Raw genomic sequence first — 7,091 nt, forward strand, 5'->3', positions numbered from 1 at the left:
CGTAAAGAAGAGAAATTTTGGACTGACAAATGGATATTACTTAAGGAATCATTATGTGAGTATTATTTCATTGCCTCACTATCACATTACATCCATGTTAGTAGAGTTGAGGGCTCTCGTGATCATGAAAGGCTCTGTGTCGCTTGATCATAGATGCAGTTACCGCCATGATTCGGTGTCTAAAACTCTATGGGATAGGATTGATTTTCTAATACAACCTCTAGACCAATTTATTTTTAAAAATATGCACATAAAATTTTCTTAAAGGATTGTTAGCCTGTGATTTGTTTTGGTCAAAACTGTTTTTAAATCTCTTTAACAAATGAGTAATTTAATATAAGTCCAAGTGGGAGAATGTTAGAATTATATATGGAATATAATTTCATATTCCCTATTATGGACTAATATTAAATAAAGTAAAACTCAGGCTAATTATGGTATTGGTCTAATTAAGGGAGTCATTGAGTTATATTAGGAATCCTATATGGACTGGCTTTAGTGTGGGCAGATAGATTCCTATTGGGACTATGATAAGTTAGACCCTATAGGAATTATTAGATAAAGAGAGCTAGGTCCACCCTCTACCCATGACAACTTATTATTCTCAATTGCTATTGAGGAGTGCATTCTTGAAAGAGAGGGAGGGATTCAGTGTTCATCGTCCCTGCGCATTCGGTATTCTCATCAAGCCAGTTACTTTGGGAATAGAGAGCAAGCACCTAGATCTTTGGTCTTTATTTTTCGCTGCGATCATCGTCACTATGGAGGTAGAGACATCTAGGAATTGTTGTTGTTTTGATTTTCTTGGATAAGAACTTGAAACTAGATTTGAAATTACAGGTTTCAGAAAATTCTAATGAGAAAAGGACTCCTGAAAATCGATGTATAATTTGGATCTTGAGTACTCTAAGAGACCCCACATGTTTAGTGGAACAGGTGGAACTGCTACCTGGTTAAGGTTGTTTCAAAAGTGAGCTCAAACAAACTCAAATACACATCAATGCTCTTGTTACTGAAACACTCTTTAGTTGTGCTCTCTACACTTTGTTTATTGTATAACTCATTGAATGTCAGGTTGGAAATTTCCAGCCCAAGCCAAACTTGAGGTCTGAAAATGCCAAGCCACCTTTAGGTTGGGTTGAGGGGAACTGAGTTGCAGCCTTACCAACAATATATTCCAGCTTTCTAACCACTCTTTAAATATTTCTGAGACTGCTTTTGGATCAATGGATATTGGTCAATTAAGTCTCTTTCTCTGTATATGTTGATTGGGTTGTGCTTAAATGATCCATTAAACATAAGACTCTACTGCTGTTGCTTCTTGGAGTTCTATTGAATGTTGAAGAGGAATTGATCTTTATTTTTTGTTTTTTTTCACCTTGTAGCAGCTCCTTTCTCTGTATCTCATCGTAATTGTTCATAGGCTTGATGCTGATTTTTGAAGAGAAAGGGAAAGACTGAAAGAACCCTTTGTTTTTCCCCCTGCAGGGATAGAGGTATTCAGGGAGTGTTCTTATATGTGTTTCTCTTCTTGGTGCAGGAAGCTCTTCCTAGAGCCATTACTTGATTGAAAATGGATGCGTTTCTTTCAAAGTCATGGCCAGATTAAAAAGCTTGATGGGATAAATCAACCAGAGTTTTTCAGAGAATGTCCAAGGGCCAGATGCATTTCTTTCAAAGTCATGGCCAAATTAAAAAGCTTGATGGGATAAATCAACCGGAGTTTTTCAGAGAATGGCCAAGGGCCAGATACATATCTTTCAAAGTCATGGCCAGATGCCATTTCTCTTCTTGGTGTAGGAAGCTCTTCCTAGAGCCTTTTTTTTTTTTTGTTGTTGTTGTTTTTCACCTTGTACTCTTTGGTTGATTGAGGAAAAATCCAACCAGTTGTGGATAGAATTTCTTTTATCCAGCTTGTCATTGGAAATCGTTTTATTTTTATCTTCCACACAAGGTTGGAGAAATGCAGAAGAGGAATGTTGAATGTTTGCATTTTGAATCATTAGGGTAGAATTTACAGCTTGGTTTTGCTTCAATGGTCATTAATTACTATAAATGTCTGCCCACCTATTTATGAATGTCCGATAATATCCCCCCATTGATGTGCGATACCCTCTCCTGACCATCCAAATTATTAGAATTCAGAGGCTCTCTAATTGCCTAAGCACATTTGAGTGTGGGTCTCAATGGGGTAGCGATGATGTGTTTTCAAACATTATTTCAAATTCAGCAAAATTCTGTTATATATAACAAAAGCTTGAAATGACCGACGCACCCCCTTGGTCTTTTTCACCTTTTCAGAGGGTGCGTCAGTCATTTCGCGGGCGGCTATGCCTGGGCGTAGGTACACGCCGTGCTACAATACGGGTTAGTATTCCTTTTTCCATAAATTATTAAGAAAGAGCCTTAATAAGTGAAAGTTAGTAAAATGGGTTAGATTACAAATTTAAAAAAATTTTACATTAATTTCACAGACAACCAAACAACTTAGCAAAATTAATTTCACTTTACTTCCTTTACAACCAAACGACTTAAAAGGGAAAAAAAAATTCCCATCACTTCTCTTCCCTTTCCCATTTTCCTTGCAACCAAACAAAGCCTAAGGTATTTCATAACATGTTGTACATGTAAGTTTTTGCTGTATTGAATCTGAATTATATACCTCTTCTCATACGCTTGCATATCTATATCTACATATGTAGTTAGATGACGATGACACTTGTCCTTTTTATTTCCGTGAATGTCTCTTTACGCAGAGTGGGTGAAACAAATGTCATTACCTGACCTTACATGTGTGTGTGTGTGTGTGTGAGAGAGAGAGAGAGAGAGAGAGAGGGGTATGGAGGAAAATTATCTCCTCCAGTTCCCTGCACGGCCAGTTCTCCAGTTCCTCTAATAGGAAGGTGGTGGACCCCACTTGGGCAGAGAGTTCTGGCAGGGGTAGGGTGGTCATTCCAACCCTCCTTGTTAGAGGTACTGGGCAACTCGGCCAGGCAGGGAACTGAAGGGGATAAAGATTCGGGGTATGAGCACTATTAGGCATCGATACCGGTTTACGATCACTCTCTCCCAATGGTTGAACTAATCTACAAGCACCCTTGATCCCCTTGATCTGGGAAAGGAAGGGAATTCTTTCTTTTCAAAAAAGAAATTACGGGTGAGATAGAACCAAAATAGGAGCGAGATGAAGGGTTGAGATTAAAATGGAATTTGAGATGTTTAGAGATTCAAAAAAAATCGATCTGATCTAGGTCATAATCCATATGGGACTCTCAAAGGTTTTAATAGAGGATAGATCACAAGGTATTGAAGAATAACAGATTAATGTACAAAAAAAGTTTAATAAGAAATTGAATCTCCTATCGGGGAAAAGAAAAAAAGGCAAGTAAGAAAGATTGAGAAGTATAATTTCTCTTGTAATGTTTTTCTCATATAAAACATCAATCAATTTAATAATAATAATAATAGAAATATACAATAGAATAGTAATAATTCTATAATATGAAAACCAAGAGACTGATCCTCTACCAAGGTATTAAATAAAAGCTATGTGATCATTACCAAAAAACAAAGAACAATAAAAGTAATGTAGCACTCAATGATACATGGCCGTCTTAGCTCAGCTGGTAGAGCGCATGGCTTTTAACCATGTGGTCGTGGGTTCGATTCCCACAGACGGCGATTCTGATTTACACTCTCAGTTAGACAGGATTTTGGATAAATGAAGTTTTCCATTTGTTATTATATACAGCCATGCAGGGCTTGAAAATCGGCAGTTTGCCGTCCTTTTTCTTTCATGTCTCTTGTTTTTTTTTTTTTTTTTTTTTTCTTTTCTCTTTTCGATTCTCACATGATAAATAAATTATTTTTTTCATTAATCCATTTTAATATGACCCATCATTTTCAATTCACGGGAAAGAGAAAGCTACATGATTGCGTGCAGCATGACTTTTGTGTCTAGACACAAGACCGTGTGAAATGACCGTCACATCCTCAGGGATTTCCACCTTTCTATGGGGACACGATGATCATTTCATGTGACCCTCTGTCTAGGTGCAGGAGGCGCACTCCGCACATGACCAGGTAGCATTTTTTCCCCCTCATATATTTTAGTTAATCCCAAGACATTTTACTTATTTTATGTGTCAAGTATGATTCAACAATTATTGCTTATTAAATTAATTATTATTTTCTTAATTAACCAAATTGATGCGTGGGCTAGTATTCGAGTGAGATATACCAATTTTTATTTGATTTAGTGCTGTCAGTTTTGTGGTGCAAATCAAAACCTAACCGGACAGAAAACCTATGAAATCTAAACTGGATCATTTTTCTACGGTGCAGTCATATGGAATTCACATAGGACCGCATGTTTTTATTTTTTGGTAAGATACATAGGACCACATGATCAAAATAGAAGAAAGTGTAATGTACTTGGGAAAGGGAAGGGATGGGAGGCCAACAGGCCACCCGTATTTGCAATTTGTTTTCTCGTGACTAATATCTTCTTCTGAGTTAAAAAAGAAGATGTTGATGATAATCTTTCAATTTAGTAGTAACACACCGTGATACCAGGCCCACTGTTTATCTAATGGTCTTGTGGTTCTAGTAGTAATTATTCCAATCTAATTGTAATTAAGGCCAGGTCCCTAGGAATTATCAATATCGATGAAGAGCGATAAATTCTTCAGTACACCCTCTTCACGCTGCCTATCTTGCGTGCTACGCAAGCATAGGGCTGCGTGCAATGATCGCCTTACCCTTACTTGGGCAAGGTGCTCAGGCAAGGGTAAGGTAGTCATTGCGCGTGGCCCTGTGTCTGCACAGTTAACTATTAAGTAATAATCAAACCCATAACAACCAAGAATCTTTTTTCCGCCTACTATGGAACCCCAACAATATCCTCTCGAGTTCGGGTTCCCAGGCCTTGGCTTTCCCCCAAGTTTGGCTTGCCACAACCTTGGCTCTACTTGTTAGAGACTTGGGTGGAACCCATCCTTAAAAGCTAATAAAGAGGGTGCTCAAGTACTTATTAACCCACCCACATCATCATTCATATCCGATGTGGGATTATTTTTTTCGCCTACCGTTGTACCGCATGGAACCCCAACACATTTCACTCACCCCTTGTCAGGGTACAGAAGTGGTGTCTGGCACGATCAAGTGGCGTTCTTTCTCACAAACTACAAATAGACAAGATTGAAGATAAATAATTACCTCCTACTACATTGGGGGCATTCATTTAGTGGGCCGAAGGAGATTCTATTACTGAAAGATGCATTGGATCTTTAATAGCATTTGGAATGAAATTAGGGATGTATGCTCTTATTTCTTTCACTTTGTTTTTCAATTGCGTGAAGATACAAACAATGTAAGTAATAATTCATTTATTTTCTGGTTTTACTTTTAAATTGTAATAGAGCCAAGTCCAGCCCAGGGTTGAGATATCCCAGCCTATCTCCTCAGCCCCAGCCTAATTATCTCGGGCCAGGACGGGACTAGACTAATCATTAGGGACCACAGGCTGATCTAACGCGACATGGTGTGTAGCGTCCATCCGATGGCCTGCAACATATGGGTATACAATCCAACAACCCCCTTGTGTGTTGGGCAACGTGCCTGAGCATGTAGGGCGGTTAGATGGTGCGCTACACACCATGTCGTGCTACGGAGGACCTAAATCCGCCTGGTTGCACTCTTGATCGGAATTGGGCAGATCGATGGAATCCTCACCTGGCTATATATGTGCTATCCTGGAAGAAGGTTTTTGGCCTTTTGGGACATGAACCCGGTTGGCCCAGCCGCCTTTTGACCAGCCTAGGCTACATCTTGGGGGCCAGGCATCAGCCTATCCTCTAAGAACACTATGGTCTATTTATGTTTACTCTGAATTTAGCTTTGGGTAAGGTTTAGACATTGGAAGAAGGTATTTGACCTTGTTCTCACTATATCTCTGTTCTAATCTATTATAGCTGTGAGTGATGTAGTAAATTGCTAGACCAACAAACTTTTAATGAAGGTCCAAAACCACCTTTTCTTGGTCAGAACTCTATAATTCCCTTCTTACTAGTGCATCTTCCCTTTTGAGAGCTGGATATACCAGAAATAGACCGCTGAGCACTCTTTGAGTAGAAGGAGACGTATTGTGGTGTTCCTTCAGTATTCCTCCTATTAAGGGTGGAACTGTTCTGGTTCTTAATAGGTCCTAGGCATTGTTCCAATATATATCTAAAATTCCCAAATTCATTCCTAAAAAGAAATCTATTCCTTGGCATATAAATAAAGCTATGATCTAAATACTAATTAAACACAGAAATCTCCTTTCCTAACCTCATAAATAATCCAAATTTTCAAAATCCATATCACCAAATAAACACCATAATCGGTTCCTACTCAGTCATTCAGTTCCTATTTAGTTATTTGATTCTGGAACCGGTGGTGTCCCAATTATTAATTGGGTGACAGTTCCAGTTTACTTTGGTTTGATTCCAAGAGTCCCGAGGGATGTGATCCCAAATTGACACCCTTTATGTGGCAAAATTTTGAAAAAAGTAAAAAGAAATAAGGGTTAATTTCAGAGACACCCCCTGTATGTATATGAAATATCACGGACATATCAAACTTCGGAAAAATATCAACCTTCCCTCTAACGATAAGTACAGTTAGCACTCAAAATTGAAATGTCCATTTTAACCCCAAAGTAGTTCTTTAAATAAAAGGTAAAATACACGTACTCCCCCTTAGAATGCACCCAATATTCCTCGTACCCCCTAAGCGGCTCAATATTCCACGTAGCACCCTTGCTTAACATCCCAAATGCCATTTAAGTCCACACCAGGTATTAAATGCTATAAAATGATCAAGCTACCTTTTCTTCTATCTTTTCTAAAATTTGAAAAGACCTAATTACCTTGAGTTATTTGCTAAAATTTAAAAAAACTAAAATGCCCTCATCTTCCCCAAATCACCATCTTCTTTTACATACCCACCACCACCACCACCATCACCACCACCACCACCAAATCATCATCTTTAGATAACGAGCTGATGATACTGAATCAGTTTGACAAGGACGACGACACGTCCGAGTT

At 38.5% G+C, this 7,091-nt stretch overlaps 1 non-coding gene across 1 annotated transcript; it reads left to right on the top strand.

The window, feature by feature from the left end:
* The first annotated feature begins 3,608 nt into the window (after positions 1-3,608).
* TRNAK-UUU lies at positions 3,609-3,681 on the top strand. The gene has a single exon. It is a non-coding gene; the product is annotated as a tRNA-Lys (tRNA).
* Positions 3,682-7,091: the final 3,410 nt, after the last annotated feature.

This window comes from Telopea speciosissima, chromosome 1 (genome assembly GCF_018873765.1).
Source record: "Telopea speciosissima isolate NSW1024214 ecotype Mountain lineage chromosome 1, Tspe_v1, whole genome shotgun sequence".
Classification (NCBI taxonomy): Eukaryota; Viridiplantae; Streptophyta; class Magnoliopsida; order Proteales; family Proteaceae; genus Telopea; species Telopea speciosissima.